The following is a 21,939-nucleotide window of genomic DNA, read 5'->3' on the forward strand; positions in this document are numbered from 1 at the left end:
GTCAGTTTTACGAGTTTTCTACACTCCTGGAAATGGAAAAAAGAACACATTGACACCGGTGTGTCAGACCCACCATACTTGCTCCGGACACTGCGAGAGGGCTGTACAAGCAATGATCACACGCACGGCACAGCGGACACACCAGGAACCGCGGTGTTGGCCGTCGAATGGCGCTAGCTGCGCAGCATTTGTGCACCGCCGCCGTCAGTGTCAGCCAGTTTGCCGTGGCATACGGAGCTCCATCGCAGTCTTTAACACTGGTAGCATGCCGCGACAGCGTGGACGTGAACCGTATGTGCAGTTGACGGACTTTGAGCGAGGGCGTATAGTGGGCATGCGGGAGGCCGGGTGGACGTACCGCCGAATTGCTCAACACGTGGGGCGTTAGGTCTCCACAGTACATCGATGTTGTCGCCAGTGGTCGGCGGAAGGTGCACGTGCCCGTCGACCTGGGACCGGACCGCAGCGACGCACGGATGCACGCCAAGACCGTAGGATCCTACGCAGTGCCGTAGGGGACCGCACCGCCACTTCCCAGCAAATTAGGGACACTGTTGCTCCTGGGGTATCGGCGAGGACCATTCGCAACCGTCTCCATGAAGCTGGGCTACGGTCCCGCACACCGTTAGGCCGTCTTCCGCTCACGCCCCAACATCGTGCAGCCCGCCTCCAGTGGTGTCGCGACAGGCGTGAATGGAGGGACGAATGGAGACATGTCGTCTTCAGCGATGAGAGTCGCTTCTGCCTTGGTGCCAATGATGGTCGTATGCGTGTTTGGCGCCGTGCAGGTGAGCGCCACAATCAGGACTGCATACGACCGAGGCACACAGGGCCAACACCCAGCATCATGGTGTGGGGAGCGATCTCCTACACTGGCCGTACACCACTGGTGATCGTCGAGGGGACACTGAATAGTGCACGGTACATCCAAACCGTCATCGAACCCATCGTTCTACCATTCCTAGACCGGCAAGGGAACTTGCTGTTCCAATAGGGCAATGCACGTCCGCATGTATCCCGTGCCATCCAACGTGCTCTAGAAGGTGTAAGTCAACTACCCTGGCCAGCAAGATCTCCGGATCTGTCCCCCATTGAGCATGTTTGGGACTGGATGAAGCGTCGTCTCACGCGGTCTGCACGTCCAGCACGAACGCTGGTCCAACTGAGGCGCCAGGTGGAAATGGCATGGCAAGCCGTTCCACAGGACTACATCCAGCATCTCTACGATCGTCTCCATGGGAGAATAACAGCCTGCATTGCTGCGAAAGGTGGATATACACTGTACTAGTGCCGACATTGTGCATGCTCTGTTGCCTGTGTCTATGTGCCTGTGGTTCTGTCAGTGTGATCATGTGATGTATCTGACCCCAGGAATGTGTCAATAAAGTTTCCCTTTCCTGGGACAATGAATTCACGGTGTTCTTATTTCAATTTCCAGGAGTGTATGAACTTGAGCCCTTTCCAGTTCTTGCCATATTGCACACTTCCGTATGCCTTTTGGAAGTCCAGTGAACTATTTGCGGAATTCCCAGCTCTTTACTAGCACTTGGCGTATAGTTTGTAAATGGTCTACAGTTGATCTTCCCCTTCTGAAACTTGCTTGTAGGAATCCCAGTACGTTCTCGACATGTGGTGTCAGTCGCTTCAGTAACAACATGCTCAAGATCTTACAAGCTGTACTTGGCAGTGTGATTCATCTATAGTTGCCACATCTCATCTCTTTAGTATAGGGCAGATGACAGACTCCTTCCATTCTTCTGGGATCCTTTCCTTCTTCCACATTAAGCAAATTAAGTGGTATAGTAGTTTCTCCATTCTTCCATAGCTTTCATCTCATCTGTGAATATCTGTCCTTCTTGACCTCTGTTCACATCAATCCTTGGATTGTATCCTATTTTGAAGTATCTGACTGTCCTGTGAAGCTCTCTTGTATTTCCTACTGTCCGATCTTCCTCTGCTAGTTTTATTTTACTGTTTATGAACTCTCTGTTCGAGGAACTTGTCATGCTTCTCTAGCTGCTTCCATGTATCCCAACCTTGTTCTTCCATCCTGTTCGTTTTTCAGCCATAACAATTTCGCTGCTTTTCTCTTAGTGACTGCATCTCTACACCTCTCATTAAACCATCCTCTGCTCTTCCTCCTTTTCTCTGTCACCGTGGACTCCTGTTAATTTCCTTCACCTTCTTCAGTTGTCCAGTTGTTGGAAATTCGGCTCTCTGATCGATCAAAGTGCTCTGGTGTGAAGACATTCGGATTTAACGGGAATACTCCCGTTGACTCGAAGGATTTCTCAGCTGTTATGATTGCGGCTACTATAGAATTTGTAGCTCGAAACAAAGCTCCCACATCTATCTGCCTAATAGGCCTTCCTTCTTTAGTAACCATTAGAAACGAAGAAAGAGGAGGGGGAGGGGGAGGGGGGTGAGTGAGGATCAAGAATACCTGCGTAGTCTTTTCCGCTATCTTGCAGCGTAACAGATGTGCCGGACGGTTCAAATAAATATCACAAATGGCTGTCACTACTTGGTACCGCTGTTTGTTGTGTTGTGGTTTGTTCCTCACAGAAGGTGATTATGTGATTCTTTTGGCTGTAAGTTCTCTTTAAAATAATAGCAAATAATGTGTAGTGGAAGTTCTCTTTTGAAATAATTAAAAATATGACTGAGATATTTTTTTATTGTAAGCTCTGTGCTGTAATAATAAATTAATTGTGTTAATGAAACTTGTACTGCCGTAATGTAAAATCAAAGCTGCACTGTAATAATAACGAAAGGGGAAGTATTTCATACTGTGAAAGTTATCAGTCTGACTGCAAGAATTTTGAACACTATAAACTGCCTGAATAATGAACTTTGACGGAAACCTAGAGAATTGGTTTTGCAAAATTGATCACAAATAAAATAAGTTGAATAAATAAAAAAATCAAATTTGTTGTACTTAACTCTATTCTGCGCTAATCTGTATAACTCGTTGCACTACTGCTCTGTCTTGCACGCCGCTATGCTAAAGCTGCAAATTACTGTATCTACACAGATATACTCGAGAGGTACATTGAGTTCTCTTTTAATTGCAAATCGAACTGTTTTTCGATCATAAGTGCCTCCATTATCCATTAAAAATTGTAAGAGAAGTTTGGTAAAATAATGAAATATGCGCATAAATGGCAACACTAAGTTTTTTGCATAATGGGAAAATGTACTCAAGGCAGAGTTTAAATTTAATGATCTTCTTAACATCCATACAATATACCTTTCTGTTTCTCAAATCTAGCAGCTCTCAGTACAATGACACAGTTAGCCTGATGACGCAGCAATAATGAAGAAAAGTAACATTATTATAGTATTTACCTCTGCAATTCCATTAGACTTCCTCCTTCACAAATCAGATTCCGTTACAATCTTGATATAATCATGTTGACTGAAGAAATTGATAAATTGAGACATTAAATATGAAATATAATATTTCCATAGCTTTCACACTCTAACTCAGTTTAATATAGTCTGCTTCCACATTCTAACACAGTTAAATGTAGCCTGCTTCACTGTAACACAGCTTAACCTTGTCTACTCCACTGCGCCCTCGCGCACATCAGAGATACTAACTTAACTTCTGCGATACAGCTTTAAAACATCGCTGCTTCCTCACAATCGATTCAGATACCAAAATTATACGTGACACATATTATGGCAAATGATTTCATTTTCTAGCACATACTTGGATAGTGCTTACTGCATACGATATACAACTTAAAGATTACATTATTTGAACCAATAACTTATATTTACCTGCTACAATCAATAAATCTGGCAGAGTCTTCTAGGTTACTCGTGATAGCGTCGCTATAGAACCAACAACTGAATGTAGTTTTGTGTTTTCGGTCAGTGTTATCAATGTAGAGAAAACGCCACTGCGAAACCTTACCTGACGCATACGCTTACCCGACTGTGCCCGAAGACATAGTCCTGTGTTATATTGTTGACTGTGGTAATATCTACTCGCAGCTTCTTATCTACACAGGATTCATATACATTTTATTGTATTTGTGTTAATTTCACGAACTGACTCATTCCATGACAATGGAGATTTGGGTCTCCGTTTGGTCCTACGGAACTAGACGTGCAAAGGCAGAGTTTCTATGAGTAATATGCACTTAGCCGCGCGATCATTTTCAGGAACAATAACTTCCAAATCAAGAGAGAGATCTGATGTTATGAATTGCCCAGCGTATGTTGAAGTCTACTGGGAGCCTATCACGGAAAACTGTATTAACTTTGATGGTTCAAATGGCACTGAGCACTATGGGACTTAACTACTGAGGTCATCAGTCCCATAGAACTTAGAACTGATTAAACCTAACCTAAAGACATCACACATCCATGCCCGAGGCAGGATTCGAACCTGCGACCGTAGCGGTCGCGAGGTTCCAGACTGTAGCGCCTAGAACCTCTCGGCCACCCCGGCTGGCTTAACTTTGATAACTGCTCGCAATGGTGGCATGAAGAATGCACAGACTATGGAAGACATTGTTAATTATCTTGGGATTTATGTTATTATGTACTCTTTGACACTAGTCGTGTTCTCTTACCACACGATGCGGCTAAGGGTACGAACGAGCTGTGTCGACGTTTAAGGTTTTTGTTAAATGTTAGGCAGCTGTAACTGCTAAAAGAAAAGCTAGTTTTAACCTTCTCTTCTACTGGTTGTGATCAATTAAACACTAGATGATTGCTCTTTCCCGACTTCCACTTATCTTTTTCCAGAAACTCCCCGATAGAAAAGGAGTAATCCACAAGGAAATTCTTCAGTTTACACTTGAAAGTGCGAGGATTGCTGCTAAGATTTTTTAATTCTTGTGATGGCTTATTGAATATGGATGCCCCAAAATACTGCACAAGTGTCAAGTAGGTGAGATCGAAATGCAGCCTGGATCTCTGCTGAGTGAAAATTACTGGTTCTCGGGGAAAAATGCGTACTGTTAAAACAGACTATAATATCTTTTGTCGAACGGGGCGGCTGGACGTAGCAAAATTTACAATTTACACTGAAAACTGTTAACTCCGAAGCTAAGCAAAATTGACTTCTGAGAGTGAATATCATCACAAGTTGATAACTCTTCACAACGTGATAATAGAAGATTGTCTATCCTGCGCAGCCTCCGAGAGCAGGGACGAGAAGAACCACTCGTTCCTACGGGCGTGGGTAAGTTGTTGCTGAGGGTATGCGTTTCATGTATCTCCTTATATGTAGAAGATACGAGGTAGGGATTAAATTTTTTAAATGGAAACTTGTACGTTTTATTCAAGAATACACTCACGTTTTCCAATAGGTATTCAAAACTGTACCACACTGTACCATTTTATCCACAAAACTGGTGACTATGGAAATAATAAATAATACATAACGCCTCTAATTTAAATATCACCTCCGTACGATTCATTAATTTTATCATTTAACCCCTTCAAGGGGCGTTTGAACGTTTCAAAAATTATCAACAAACACTGAATGCAACAGCCATTGGATCTTGTTATTGTACAGTACCATATTACAGTACTTATGCCAATGCAGAAGTAATGTATTCTTTGTGGGAACTTTTACCGTGATACTACCACAAGGAAAACAGAGTTGTTATATCACAGTGGTGACCACTGGCATTCTTACATAAGGTCATTCTGTCAGGGAAGATCTTCCTACATCGTGCTACCACTCCCTCTGTGACGCCTGTACGACCAACAACAATGCATTACTGCGTGTCCTCTGGTGTTCTTGGAACATTTTGATGGATAGCATCCGTGTCTGCTCCCTACAGAAAATAATCCAGTAGTGAAAGTTCCTGGGATCGGGCAGTCCAACTAAACTGGCTCACCACGTCAAATCCACCTACCAGCGTATTTACGGTCCAGAATTCGTCATGATCGTAATGCGTTATGTGAAGGGCACGTATCATGCTAATACCACATGACCATCCTCTGATTCTGATATACGGCGTCCAAGAGAAAAGGAAGAGTGTGTATTAAAAATCGGACATATTTTCGGCCATTTTCGTTACCATTTACAAAGAAACGTCGGATAGTGGTAGCTGCAGTAATTTCACACCAAACATTAATTTTCCACGGACGGTGATGCTCTACCAATCGGAGCCATCGTGGATTCTTGATGAACCAATAATCAATATTTATCGTATTGTCATTTCTTTTGTTGGAGAATAACGCCACTTCGGTAAAAAGAATATCTGAAAAGAAATTAGGATTAGTCAGATGTAGTTGATGAACAAACTGAGAGAACTGAACCCTAATACTGAACTAATTTAAATGAAGTTCTTGGTGTAAATTATCATGGCAAGTGTGGAATTTATGATGCTGCTAAATGCGATGTGCACTTGTTATCGAGACATAAACTTCATGCTGAACTCTTCGTGGACAGGCCTGAGGACTCACGGCTAAGGCAGCGAGCACAGCAGCTTCGTCTGTTCATGTTCTACGACGATTTCGAAGTCTTGCATCTAAACTTCTCACTTGACACAGACGAGAAATGAGACGACAAAAATCCAGCGAGAAGGCGATGGCTTGTCAGGGAATCGTCTATGGTACAGTAGTTATGCTTGACAGAACTTCATACAGCAAACTACAGTAGAGGTATGTACAGCAGAGTACAAGACAGGCATATTATCATTATAATCGTAATGTTGTCTAAGAGTACTGAACATAAAAATGCAAGTGACTAAATTATTTCCTGTCAACGTACTTTCTCCGTAGATAGCATTTATACCTTATCGTCATGTGTGTGTACCACACACCTTTACACAACAAAAACTGTACTCAAATGTGTACACCTTTAGTTTATTCTTTTCCCGGTACAAATAAACCCGTCTGATGACAAAGTATCACAGGAGTTATACGTGTGGGCTGATGTTGCTCTAGCTGAATCGTTTCCTGGAAGGATTTTTCGCAAAAATGTTTATTAACTCTACAGGAAGTGTGATTAATTTTTCGTAATGGAATCGTTTTGTGCGGTGGGTTAATCCATGTGCAATGTTTTTCGTATTTAGCGAAACGATTCAAAGATATCAACGGCTTAAGAGATTTGTATCCCACTTGTTTAACAGAAGGGAAGAGGACGTTCCTATTCAGTGTGGTTTGGTAATGGTAATTTTCGTGGTTTGGTTGCGTTACTTCAGCGTGTTTAGATTATTCATTCATGGAGAGCACTTGACTGTTTTCTCTGTACGTTCGTTGGGTATGGGTGGAATTGCTGCACGTGGTGTTGGCTTACTTGTACATGTATGTTTAAAAAAAAATACATAACGCTCGAGCAGCGTAGACTTGTTGCTCTTTTCGTTTTGCTAGCGAGAGAGCTGCTGTTGTGACTGGGCATAGTTGCGTTCCGTGGATTGCAATCACCATACAGGCCAAAGGAGCATAGGTTCAGCAGGTTGTACTAGAGACTGTCGAACTCTAAGACATGATCTGCTGCTGTAGATCATTAAAAATGATAGTACACTTATTAATATAAATACAAGCACATATATAAAATATTTTCATATTTACAAAATCCCGGAGGCACCACGTTACGGCGATTCATAACGTCACGTATAGGTATTTATTTGACTTGACAGTAAAATTCAGCGCATTACTAATACTGTATTCAAAGATTATGGGTTTGGTTTTCCTTCTCATCTTATTTTAGTTGCTTTCTCTGCATTTAGAGCTAGCTGCCATTCAGTCAGAGCCGTGTGTAACTGTTTTGTTATTTGTGATCCCTTTGTTATTCACTGCCGTGACTCGAAGGAACGTGACTTTTAATGTTTTTGGACTCGCTTGATTTATTGCGCCCGTTCTTGTTGAAGAGAGTGTCAGCTTTTATATTTAACTGTATTAGCAACTGTTCTTCTATGAGCTGTCACGGCCATTTGTTCAGAAAGTAAATTGTATCTGAAGTCTCGTGATATCTCTGATAGTTGGTCCCGACCGTTGTTGCTGAAAGGATAGCCTAGTCTTTAGTCCATTGAACTGTAGCGTGTTCGGCACTGCCTGGTCCGAGCCGTTTTACTTAAGAAATTTAATTTACTTACCGGTTGAACAGTAACGGCTTCTTTGTCACTATTATCTTATATTTCCCTTCAAATATTTAAGGTATTTGTTTTTAATGGTCAGTCACGGCTTTTCTACGTATTGAAAATTTACGTATTGATATAGTAATACTGGCAGTTAGTCACGGCCGTACTCTCAGTAAAATTACAACTTGTGTTACGTAAGATACTTGGCTGTTGGTTAATAACGGCCGTGTTCTTAATACTATGCTATATTTCCTTTTACATATTTAATCTACTTTCTTTGGTCATTCACGGCAGTCCTTGTACAGGAAAAATGTGCATATTTTATATATTTGTAATTTGTACCGCCAGTTAGTCAAGGTAGTTCTCCCAAAATAATATTCCCTCTATTCTGATGAAATTATTGAAAGTCTCACTTTAGGGTCCTGGTCATTTTCTGCATAAACTGTGTTATTAATGGAACTGACTGTTGGTCTCATTAGGGTGAGTGGCTTTTTGGTGTTTCGAAACTAACTGATTTCCTCAACTGGGTCTGAGTCGGTCGTGGAGGTCTTGTCTAGTAATAACTACTTTTAATCTATCGTGTTCATTTTGCTGCCGGCCAGGGATGGCCTTTAGGGGATAAAGAACAATTTCAGCGAAAAAACATAGAAAGTCTGTGTGTAGATATAACTGAGACTCTTTTCTGGAATTAGTGAATTTAAATCCTTTTAAGAAAAGAGTAATTGTTCTGAATCTGCTTGAGATAAATTTAATGTAAGTACAGATTTAAATGAAACTGCATGTATATAGTAACACAAGAGCCATGATTGTAACTCTTTACTCGATTTAATAGCATTTATATTTAGTTTTCTTTTAAGAAGGATATTTTTTTAATTGCTTATGTGTTTTCCTGTGTTGCTCGTGTACCGATGCATATACTATTTGCTTTCATGTTAAAATAAATTTTGAGAAGTGGCTTACCACTCAGGGACCTCGGTGTCCGAGCAAACCAGCTCCAAAGGCAAGTACCACCCATCACTTCCGCATCCTGCGTTTCACAAGCTTCACTTTCTTTCACTCCTTGTTCGCTGCAAATGAGACTAGGAGACAGTGCTACTCCTGTTAAGCAGTCGAATGCAATAATTTTCAGACAACCGATTACTTTTCTGCAGGTGCCGTTGAGAAATACATTTAACTGCTGGTAATGTGTTCAGCTATCGTAATACGACTGCAAAAGTTAGGAAGACTTCAGGATGACTATCACACTGTGATTAGGTCAGTTTAATTATGAGATTTTGTCCTTTTGAAACATTCAACTTCAAGTGATTTCATTGTTTCGTGTAAGCAGCGGAGCTGATGAGTGTGATTCTTAAATATTATGGATTACCTGACTACATCTACTGTTCTGCAGTCCAAAATGCAACGTATGGAAGGTTTCATCGTTTCTAAAATGAGAAGCAAACCCTGGTACGTTTGAAGTACTTGGTTTAAGCAATAGCTTGAAAGCTGCTCACATTACTCTTGAACCGGCGTACCCGCACAGCAAGTATCACGTAAATTTCTGTTTTAATGGAGAAGTTTCTAGTACCCGTAATGACCTAGGTGTAACAGTGGTAAGGCACGTCGCTCATATTTGTGATGGCGGTGGTTCAGATCCCTAAATCACTAAAGGAGAATGCTGAGACGGTTACTTTGTAGGGATACGGCCGATTTCTTGACCAATACGAGCTTAAGCAATGTTTTTAATGACCGTGTCGTAAAGGGACGTTAAATAGTTTCTTATTCTATTATCCGTGTTTGTTGCGGAACCTATCGTCAGCTTATTAGTAATGAAAGCATCCAATTTCATTGTGAGATGTAACTATAAGAAGTAGTAATGTCAAACCGCACGAGTTAACTTGACGAAAAAGATTCAAACTGCTCTTCAATTGCAAATACTTTTGTCTCCACGAAGCTAATCTACTCTCCAGCGATCAGACATGTAAATTTATGGTTTTACTGCTTTTTCATGAAATGGAAAGACTTGCCAATATAAAAACGTGCGCGGAAAAGAAAAACCGATCCAGCTCGAGGCACTGTCTCGGTTAGTCGGAACGAGACAGGAAATAAGTCTGGAGAGCAGGAGATAATATTACATATAAAGAAGTTTCCATCGAATAATATTTTTACTTCCTCGCCGGGCACATCAAACGATATTTGAGGGCGCAGTCAGCGTTACTTGCGTAGGAAATTTCCGAGATGTTCCGTAATTCAGTTACGATTCCATTTCCGCGGCAGATAAACAAAACTGCGAATGGAGCGACGTTCCACGCGATTTCTGTACGCCCTCGCCGCCTTGCCCTCCACCCCATCCCCTCCTTCTTTCCTCCCGGCTACCTCATCCACTACCGCGATCCCAACACAATCCCGTCGCCGAAGCTTCCGTGAGCATTCGCTAGCGTCGCGCCAGTGGCATTCCTCGCAACCGAATACATCAGTGCCTTCCTCACTGGGACTGCCCCCCCCCCCCCCCTCCCGCAGTAACACCCATCAGAGGGCTACAAGCGCCGCTAGGGTAGCACGGCGGCATAAACGAGTTTTCTGGCGGGACGTTGGGGGACTGCACTTCAGCGGCGGATGGATATACGGCGGCTGTAGCGCGGTGGGAGGGGGCAGGTCAAAACGTAATTTATGGCTTAATTTTAATAGCAATACAGGTGGCAGTTATTGAATTTGCAAGTTCCAGATTTTACTTGAGCGCTGGGCATTCGGCCAGAAAATTCTGCCAACTAGTACAACAGAGCTTGGGTTGTGCACTGCAGCTTCTCGTGCATGTTTCTGTGTGTGTGTGTGTGTGTATGTGTGTGTGTGTGTGTGTGTCTCACATACGCACACACATACACACAGGTTGAGATAAGTAGAGAGAGAGAGAGAGAGAGAGAGAGAGTGAGAGAAGAAGCGAGAGGAATGAGGGAAAGTGAAAGGCTTACAGACTGGAAGCGAAGGAACGTGGAAGTTGTGGAGCCGGTGGAGGCAAGTATGGGATGGAGGGAGGAGGCCAGAAGGGGGGTGGGGGTGGAGGGGGCGCGAAGCACCGTAGTGTGGAAATTGGAAATTGCTTGGCGCAACGTTCTGAAGGACGGGTAGAAGCTGTAGCGCTTGCGGCAGAATGTGACTCCCGTGCACTTGTAACCTTTCCGTTTCTACGTACAGCGTGTTTCCGTAAGAGCATGCAAAAATTTAACAGGACGTAGAGGACGCTTCACTGAACAATTTGAGGTAGGGAACCTGGTGTCGGAGAAGCCAGCTCCAGGAGATAATAAAAGTAAAATCCCATTACTGTGTACTTTATTATTTACGTTAGTTACAGTTAACTGCAAATATCATCACTGATACAATGAATGTACCCTTTGTACTGTATTTTACAAAATGTGCTGAAAGTGACGGCCATCAACCTTAATGCAAGCATGATATCGGAGAAACAAGTTTCTGACGTAACCTGACAAATATCCCTAGTTTGTTTCGAATCATATCACAGGCAGCTACAATTCTGGCAACAAATTCCATCTTCGTATCCACTGCTGTGTCATACACAGTTCAGTTTAAATATCCCAGAAGAAATAACCAAGGGGAGTCAGGTGACATGACTTCTCAGGCCATGGAATAAAACCTTCCCTTCCAATCCATCGACCAGAAATTACAGCACTGTGATGGTCGTGGAAATGCACACTGAAGTGAGGGGTGCACCGCCATATTGTATCCACATCCTCTCACGAACAGCCAAGGGTACGTTTTCCAACAATTCAGGTAGAAGTCTTTGAACGAACCGCAAGTACGGATGGTCATTCAGACAGCCAGGTGGAAGATCTTTCCCAGTGAGATTGTCGTCTATAGTGCCAGTCCAGAAATTCACAGTAAAACGTACTTCATAGTGTGACTCTATTACATCGTGAGGGTTCTCCTCATCCCATACATGGCTATTACTGCTGTCTGGAACACCATCACGATCAAATGACGCCTCGCCAGCAAACACCTCTATTAGGAGGAAATCTGGTCTATCAATCCAGTTTTCGAGCAACCACTGACGCTATGCGACCCTTAGTGTAAAGTCACTCACAAGCATTGCATGAACTCGTGGTGGTGATATGGGTGTAATTGTTATTCGTGGAGTAGTCGCCACACGTTAGTATATGCAGCGCCAGTTTCGCGTGCAGTACGAGTAGTACTTGTAGTGAGGTCCGCTGCAACACGCTTCAGCAATTTCTCTTCAAAATCTGGTGTTCGAATGGGCCTCATGTTGCCAGGTCACTAATTTCTTCTTTAACCAGTCACCTGCGTTCGTCGATCGAGAGAAACAAAGACTCGTCGTGATGGATTATGCCTGTGAGGAAATCGTTTCCTATACAGCCCTTCAACAGTGAGCATTGCAACGTGCTTAACTATACACAAGGTGAATTTCATTGAGTTCTGCAGAAATGTACCGATACTGCTCCTCAGTATTTTACGGTATGTCTCTGAATAACACTGAGTAATGAATGGGTCTGCCGATGGTTCATAGCACGTTCTGTCATGGGACAATGTAGATACAACAGAGCAACCTTATGGACAAGTAATGTAAACAAAACCTGCACCATGACTTCCTTGCTGGACATAAAAGAATGTACATGTGAATAAACAGCACAGTACGTGTAAACGTGTCCGCATATTGGTTAGAAATAAGCCGGAAAATAGTAATGTTAGACAAAGTGGTGAACAAGATTACTTCGATATCTCCTTAAGCTGGCTTCTCCGACCCCCGGTTCCCTACCTCAAACTGTTCAGTGGAGCATTCTCTACGTCCTGTTACATTTTTGCACACTATTACGAAAACACCCTGTATACGAACAAAGTTCGTGTTGTGGCAGTTTATATATTAGCATAAAGAATACACGGTCGTGGGGTTTGCGTTATCATCGTAGAGTCAGTAATTCACATCCTCCCTTTCATTTCGTACCGTATAAGTCTGTGGTCCTGCCACCTTTGACGTGAGAAATCAGCTTTCAATGTGGGTTCGTGTGCTGCTTATTGGTGATGCACCTATATAGCAACTTAAACACTTTCTCCGACCCTTTCAAAGTTGAAGCTAAAAGTTAAGTTAGTAGTAAATGGAGGAATGGAAACAGGCAGAGGCCATATCTGTATGTTCCCGGAAAGTATATGACAGGTTGTTAACGAAAGTACGAGCACATGGATAACTTCACAGATATAAAGTGGCTCCAAGACTTCTTAAGTAATAGACCGATGTACGTCGTCCTCGACTGCGAGTCTTCATCAGATACAAGGAAATCGTCATCAGTGCCCGAGGGAAGTGTGACAGGACAGCTGTTATTGTCTATATACATAAATGATTTGGCGGAAGGAGTGGGCAGCAATCTGCGGTTGTTTGCTAATGTTGCTGTGGTGTACGGTAAAGGGTCGAAGTTGAATGACTGTAGGAAGATACAAGACGATTTATACAAAATTTCTAATTGGTGTAATTAATGGCAACTAGCACTAAATGTGAGAAATCATATGTGTATGCGGATGAGTAGGAAAAACCAACCAGTATTGTTCGGACACAGCAACAGTAGTGTACTGCTTGACATGATCACATCGTTTAAACATGTAGGCGTAACATTGCAAAGCGATATGAAATGGAAGATATTGTGAGGTCCGTGGAGCAGAAGGCGAATGGTTGACTTCTGTTTATTGGGAGAATTTTAGGAAAGTGAGTTTCATCTTTAAAGGAGACCTCATAAAGGACGCTGGCGCGACATATACTTGAATACTGCTCGAGTGTTTGGGGTCCGTACAACGTCTGACTGAAGGTAACGTCCTAAGAATTTGGAGGTGGACTGCTAGATTAATTACCATTAGGTTCGAATAACGCGCAAGTGTTACGAAGGTGCTTCGGGAACTCAAATGGGAGTCCCTGGAGGGAAGACAACGTTCTTTTTGAGGAACTGTACTGAATAAATTCAGAAAACCGGCATTAGAAGCTGACTGCATAAGGATTCTGCTGCCACAGTTATAAGATACGAGAAATTAGCGCTCATACGAAGGCACCCATGGTCTAGTGGTTGCCGACACGGTAGGTCAGCGTATTCAGTCAGAGGGTTAGCAGCCCTTTATCATAAAAAGAAAAATGAGTGAACGGATCAACGATGAACTTTAACTTCTGTCAAGAGACGTCCGCCCCGAACATACACAACGAACAATTACAAAAAAAAGAAAAAATGAGATCAGCAAAAAAATGTGTAGAGTCTTTGATTCATAATCAAAACTTCTTCGGCCCCAGGTTCGATCGCGCAGTTGCTTAAATTTTGATTAATAATCAGCATTGGCGGTCGAAGATTTCTGGCATAAGAAGTCACCCCTCATTCTGCCAATGGCCATGTCAAAGAGGGCGGAGGAGGTGGACATAAGTTCAGAGCACTCTCTTGTCCTTGGGGTGGGGAACTGCCCCTAAAGGTGGAAGAATCAGCAGTGATCTATGGCATGAGTATGCGGAAGGCAATGGAAAAGACTCCATTAAAGACAAGGAATGAGGGAGGAGGAGACTAATTAAGTTCTGTAACAAGTTTCAACTAATAATAGTGAATACCCTGTTCGAGAATCACAAGAGAAGGGGTATACTTGGAAAAGGCTGAGTGATACGATAAGATTTCAGTTAGGTTACATCATGGTCAGACAGAGATTCCGAAATGAAATACTGGATTGTAAGGGGTACCCAGGAGCAGATATAGACTCAAATCACAATTTAGTGGTGATGAGGAGTAGGCTGAAGTTTAAGACATTAGTCAGGAAGAATCAGTACGCAAAGAAGTGGGTTACGGAAGTACTAAAGAATCACGAGGTACGTTTGAAGTTCTCTAAGGCTATAGATAGAGCAATAAGGATTAGCTCAGTAGGCAGTACAGTTGAAGAGGAATGGACATCTCTAAAAAGGGCCATCACAGAATTTGGGAAGGTAAACATAGGTACAAAGAAGGTAACTGCGAAGAAACCGTGGGTAACAGAAGAAATACTTCAGATGATTGATGAAAGGAGGAAGTATGAAAATGTTCTGGGAAACTGAGGAATAAAATAAATAGGTAATGCAGGGAAGCTGTGATGAAATGGCTGCAGGAAAAATGTGAATATATCGAAAATGAAATGACTGACAGGATGGTAGACTCAGCATACAGGAAAGTCAAATCAATCTTCGGTGACATTAAAAGCAACGGTGGTAACATTACGAGTGCAACGGGAATTCCACTGTTAAACTCAGAGGTGAGAGCGGATAGGTGGAAAGAATACACTGAAAGCCTGTATGAGGAGGAAGATTTTCTGATATGTTAAAAGAAGAAACAGGAGTCGATTTGGAAAAGATAGGGGATCCAGTGGTAGAATAAAAATTTAAAAGAACCTTGGAAGTCTTACCGTCAAATAAGGGGGATGGATAGACAACATTGCATAATAATTTCTAAAAAGCATTGTTTGTAAGTGACAACAAAACGGCTATTCACTTTGGTGTGTAGAATGTATGAGTTAGGCGACACACCATCTGACTTTCGGAAAATCATAATCCACACAATTCCGAAGACGGCAGTGGCCAACAAGGGCGAGAATTGTCGCGCAGTTAGCTTAACAGCTCATGCATCCAAGTTGCTTACAAGAATATTATACAGAAGTGTGGAAATGAAAACTGAGGATGCGCTAGATGACGATCAGTTTGGCTTTAGGAAAAGTAAAGGCTTTAGGAAAGGTGAAGGTACCAGAGAGGCAATTCTAACGTTGCGGTTAATAATGGAAGCAAGGCTAAAGAGAAATCAAGACCCGTTCATAGGATTTGTCGACCATGAAAAAGCGTTCGACAATGTAAAATGGTGCAAGATGCTCGAAATTCTGAAAAAAGTAGGGGTAAACTATAGAGAGAGACAAGTCATATACAATATGTACAGAAGTCAAGCGGGAATAATAAGAGTGGGCGACCAAGAATGATGTGCTAGTATTAAAAAGGGTGTAAGACAAGCATGTAGCTTCCGTCCCTACTGTTCAATCTGTATCTTGAGGAAGGAAGGATGGAAATAAAAGAAAGGTTCAGGAGTGGAATTAAAATTCAAGGTGAAAGGATATCAATGATACGCTTTGTTGATGGCATTGCTACCCTGAGAGAAAGTAAGGAAAATTCCTTGAAATGCTGAACGGAATGAACAGTCTAATGAGTGCACAGTATGGCCGCGCGGGATTAGCCGAGCGGTCTAGGGCGCTGCAGTCATGGACTGTGCGGCTGGTCCCGGCTGTGGTTCGAGTTTTCCCTCGGGCATGGGTGTGTGTGTTTGCCCTTAGGATAATTTAGGTTCAGTAGTGTGTAAGCTTAGGGACTGATGACCTTAGCAGTTAAGTCCCATACGATTTCACACACATTTGAACATTTTTTTCTACACAGTATGGACTGAGAGTAAATCGAAGAAAGACGAAGATACTGAGACGTAGAATAAACGAGAACAGCGAGAAACGTAACATCAGGATTGACGATGACGAAGCAGACGAAGTTAAGGAATTCTGCTCCCTATACGGTAAAATAACCAATGACGGACGGAGCAAAGAGGACATCAAAAGCGAAAACGGCATTCCTCGCCCAGAGAAGTCTACTAATATCAAATAAGGGCCTTAAATTGAGTAAGATATTTCTGAGAATGTACGTCTGGAGTACAGCACTGTATGGTAGTGAAACATTTGCTTTGGGAAAGACGGAACGAAGGGAATCGAAGAATTTGAGATGTGATGCTACAGACGAATGTAGAAAATTAGGTGTACTGATTAGGTAAGGAATGAGGAGGTTCTACGCAGAATCGGAGAGGAAATGTATACGAGGAAAACACCGATAAGGATAAGGGACAGGATGATAGGACATCTGTTAAGACATGAGGGAATGACTTTCATGGCACTAGAGGGAGCTATAGAGAGCAAAAACTGTAGAGGAAGACAGAGATTTTTTTTAAAAAAATTCTTATTCAATCCAATAATATCATCAAAGACAGAGATTGGAATGTATCCAGCAAATAATTGACGACATATGTTAGAAGTATTACTGTGAGATGAAGAGGTTAGGACAGGAGAGGAATTCGTGGCGGGCCGCATCAAACCAGTCAGAAGACTGATAACCAATATGTATATAAAATGGAACCAAGGCACATAGACCATATTTTATCTCTTGCTCTACTTGCGGGTGGAACAGGAAAGGAGGTGACTAGCAGTGGTACAGAGTACCCACCGCTATGCGCCTTACGGTGCCTTGCGGAGTGTCAGTGTGGATGTAGACGTAGATATTAATAGTAAGGCACTACCTGTGTAACTGTTATACCATATTTTGATGTAATACTATCTCTCCATTGTTATCAGACATGGCGCAATAACTTTGAGCCTCTGGCGCAGCAAAAAAAGACATAGTGGGGTGAGCTTTTCTAATGTCAGGCATGAAGCCTGTCAGTGTCGTAAACACGGCAGCTCATTTTAAACAGAAAATTTTCCTTATTTATATACTTTTCCACAATTTTATTTATATCAAAATAATATTCTAATGTTTAGCATCTCCATCAGTTGACATCTATGTGTTTATGTATGTTATGAGTGTCTTATTATATTCCCCTAGAAATGGGAAGTGGAGGACCTTCTAGAAAATGAGCGAAGATATATAAAGTGTCAGCTAAGTAGTGGAACATTTCTGTTCTACATAGTTAACACCCTATCTGTTACTTAAAAGTAAACTGTAAATGTTTAATTATGGTTTTGCGCGAAAGTTGTTAAATTTTAACGTGAAACAGAGGGATGTTGTATTAAAAAAACATAAAAATGTACAGGTTTATCACATAGCGCCAGAAAAAACAATGCCCTAAAAAAAGAGATAAAATTTAAAAAAAGCGTAAAACAAAAATGTATCACACAGGGCTTCAATACTTTACGAAGCTTATATAAGGCACGTTTCTGTTATTCATAAACAACATTCATATTTGCTGTTAACAACAGGAAACTCTTGCCTATGCTCATGATGAAGAACGTTCTATTCGGTACAAAATAAGAATTATTACATACATTTCTTACTGTTAATGCATGTCAACCGAACTCGCCTCAAAATTACTTGCTTTGCTTGGTTAAAAGCGCGGAAGTTACTCGATAAACTAATTTTATTACTTGTGAAATGCAATATATATTTTATAACGACTTAAAATACACAGTGGACTACCACTGAATGATGTGCGGTTCTTAATATGCGTGGAACAACCACTCTAATTCACGACACCCAGTTCCTCTCTTACACATTCGTCTATCAAAATCAGACTAAGAACAGCCGACCAGTTGTAAAGGATAAAGTAATCTTTACCTAGGTTTCAATAGATATAAATCTATCTTCTTCAGAAGACGGCCTGGGGACAATGAACATCGTGATATATATTAAGGTATGAAACATGAGTCAAGAATAAATTTTAACATATATTAGGAAAATATTGTATTACAAGATGTGAGAAAGATTCTTGGTACTTACAGTATTATAACAACATGAAGTGATATGTCCTTATCGTTTAGGCAAACATCTGCATAGTTACATTAATCATATAAAATATAGCCCTGACAACAGGGTTTGTCAAACAAATAAAATAGGTACATAGAAGTTGCAGAGCGCCTAAGTGACTGAGTAAAATCGGCCAGCGTAGTAGCACAGCGGCCAGGGCAGGTGGCGCTCATGTCGCGAACTATGTGCCGATAGGCGTACTGAAGTAACATTTGAAACATCAATATTAAATGCGTTCTTAAATAGAGTGATAATAAATAAATTGGCAAGCATTTAACACTCCCGTTATGACATTGTGGGAGGTATAGGAACAATAACGCAGATACATACATCAAAAAGACAGGTGGCGCTTCCGCCGTGAGTTACATGCAGTGGTATATATAGCCAAAATATAAAGTTATATTACCATATTAGTGAAGCCCATAGAACGTATATAATTCAAAACATCAAGAACAATCAGTAATGGCTTTTAAGAAAATTACGAGACCTGGTCTACAATCCAGTTACTACGTAATATAGAATAAGAGAAAATTACATGAGGGCCGCTGTAGTGGCAGCCATACATCGTGGAAAGAACACATTATATAAACGATAGTAAACTGGAAGATTTGAAAGTGCATTATAGCTTCCTGAGGAAATAGACTACTGAGGTTACTAGCATTAATGTTATATATTACACAGTACGGGTTTAAAGCCTTCGAAAAATTGTTTACAGGCAAGGTTCAACTGATCATTCAGGATATTGCCGTCTTTGAGCTCTAGATGTTTAAAAGCCATTACTGATTGTTCTTGATGTTTTGAATTATATACGTTCTATGGGCTTCACTAATATGGTAATATAACTTTATATTTTGGCTATATAGACCACTGCATGTAACTCACGGCGGAAGCGCCACCTGTCTTTTTGATGTATGTATCTACGTTATTGTTCCTATACCTCCCACAATGTCATAACGGGAGTGTTAAATGCTTGCCAATTTATTTATTATCACTCTATTTAAGAACGCATTTAATATTGATGTTTCAAATGTTACTTCAGTACGCCTATCGGCACATAGTTCGCGACATGAGCGCCACCTGCCCTGGCCGCTGTGCTACTACGCTGGCCGATTTTACTCAGTCGCTTAGGCGCTCTGCAACTTCTATGTACCTATTTTATTTGTTTGACAAACCCTGTTGTCAGGGCTATATTTTATATGATTAATGTAACTATGCAGATGTTTGCCTAAACGATAAGGACATATCACTTCATGTTGTTATAATACTGTAAGTACCAAGAATCTTTCTCACATCTTGTAATACAATATTTTCCTAATATATGTTAAAATTTATTCTTGACTCATGTTTCATACCTTAATATATATCACGATGTTCATTGTCCCCAGGCCGTCTTCTGAAGAAGATAGATTTATATCTATTGAAACCTAGGTAAAGATTACTTTATCCTTTGCAACTGGTCGGCTGTTCTTAGTCTGATTTACGTGGAACCATTGCTGTAGCGCAGCTATGTTTAAAGTACTGACATTCGTCTATGTTTGTTTCCCTAACACTGCTACCATTTCTGCCAGTAATCCTACCATTCATTACGTCACTGATATACTGTGCAAAGATTATTGAACCACAGTTTTGGTACAGCTCATCTCTACCAGCAATCTTTCTTCCCGTGATCCATTCACGACAGGAACAGGACAAATGAAAGTGATCCTGGTTCACAAACTACCGTCCGCCGTACATCGTCAGGTGGCTTGCGGGTAGAGATGTAGATGTAGATGTAGTGGAAGAGACGCGATATTGAGTCCTTTGTGAGACATAAACAGGGAGATGTTTGCCAGAGGCGTTGGCTCGCCATTGTCCGTATCAGTCAGAGGGGGTTCTCCAGCGTAGTCCGGCGGAGGAGGACGCAGCGCTCGGCTCGAATTGACGCTGCCATCGTACTCGAAGCATCAGTTGCAGCATTGGACACTCACCTACAGTTACGGGCTTATTCGGCTCATAACGCACAAGCTTTATGGATTAGACCAGTACTAACTTCCACAGTAAAGATGTCTGCCATTTTCTGCACCAAACGTATCGATTCCTGTAGCTTCCAGAACTACCTAGGAGGACAGTTAACTAACTGAAGATATGGTTTATAATAGCATTTACATAATCTACTATATTTCCTCGTTAATACAAGAATCTGAAATAGGTATGAAGCAGTGATTTTTCGTCCGTTGCAGAATGGGATATTTAATGCGAAACGATGTCACAGCAAGTTGGTGCTACCTGGTATTATGTCGCCGAAATCTGTTACATGATGGTATCAAATGTAAATGAAGTTTTCAGCTACATACAATTACGATGAGTATATTGTTGTTGTGGTCTTCAGTCCTGAGACTGGTTTGATGCAGCTCTACATGCTACTCTATCCTGTGCAAGCTTCATCTCCCAGTACGTACTGCAGCCTACATCCTTCTGAATCTGCTTAGTGTATACATCTCGGTCTGCCTCCACGATTTTTACCCTCCACGCTGCCCTCCAATACTACATTGGTGATCCCATGATGCCTCAGAACATGTCCTACCAACCGATCCCTCCTTCTAGTCAAGTTGTGCCACAAACTCCTCTTCTCCGCAATTCTATTCAATACTTCCTCATTAGGTATGTGATCTGCCCATCTAATCTTCGGCATTCTTCTGTAGCACCAGATTTCGATGGCTTCTATTCTCTTCTTGTCCAAAGTATTTGTCGTCCATATTTCACTTCCATACGTGGGTACACTCCATACAAATACTTTCAGAAACGACTTCCTGACACTTAAATCTATACTCGATATTAACAAATTTCTGTTCTTCAGAAACGCTTTCCTTCCCATTGCCAGTATATATTTTATATCCTCTCTACTTCGACCATCATCAGTTATTTTCCTCTCCAAATAGCAAAACTCATTTACTACTTTAAGCGTCTCATTTCCTAATCTAATTCCCGCAGCATCACCCTAGTTAACTCAACTACATTCCATTATCTTTGTTTTGCTTCCATTGATGTTCACCTTTATGCTCCTTTCAATACACTGTCCATTCCGTTCAACTTCTCTTCCAAGTCCTTTACTGTCTCTGACAGAATTACAACGTCATCGGCGAATCTTAAAATTTTTATTTCTTCTCCAAATTTTTCTTTTGTTTCCTTTACTGCTTCCTCAATGTACAGAATGAATAACATCGGAGAGAGGCTACAACCCTGTCTCACTCCCTTCTCAACCACTGCTTCCCTTTCATGTCCCTCGAATTTATAACTGCCATCTGGTTTCTGTACAAATTGGAAATAGCCTTTCGCTCCCTGCCACTTTCAGAATTTGAAACAGAGTATTGCAGT

The sequence above is a fragment of the Schistocerca piceifrons genome, chromosome 8 (genome assembly GCF_021461385.2).
Source record: "Schistocerca piceifrons isolate TAMUIC-IGC-003096 chromosome 8, iqSchPice1.1, whole genome shotgun sequence".
Lineage (NCBI taxonomy): Eukaryota > Metazoa > Arthropoda > Insecta > Orthoptera > Acrididae > Schistocerca > Schistocerca piceifrons.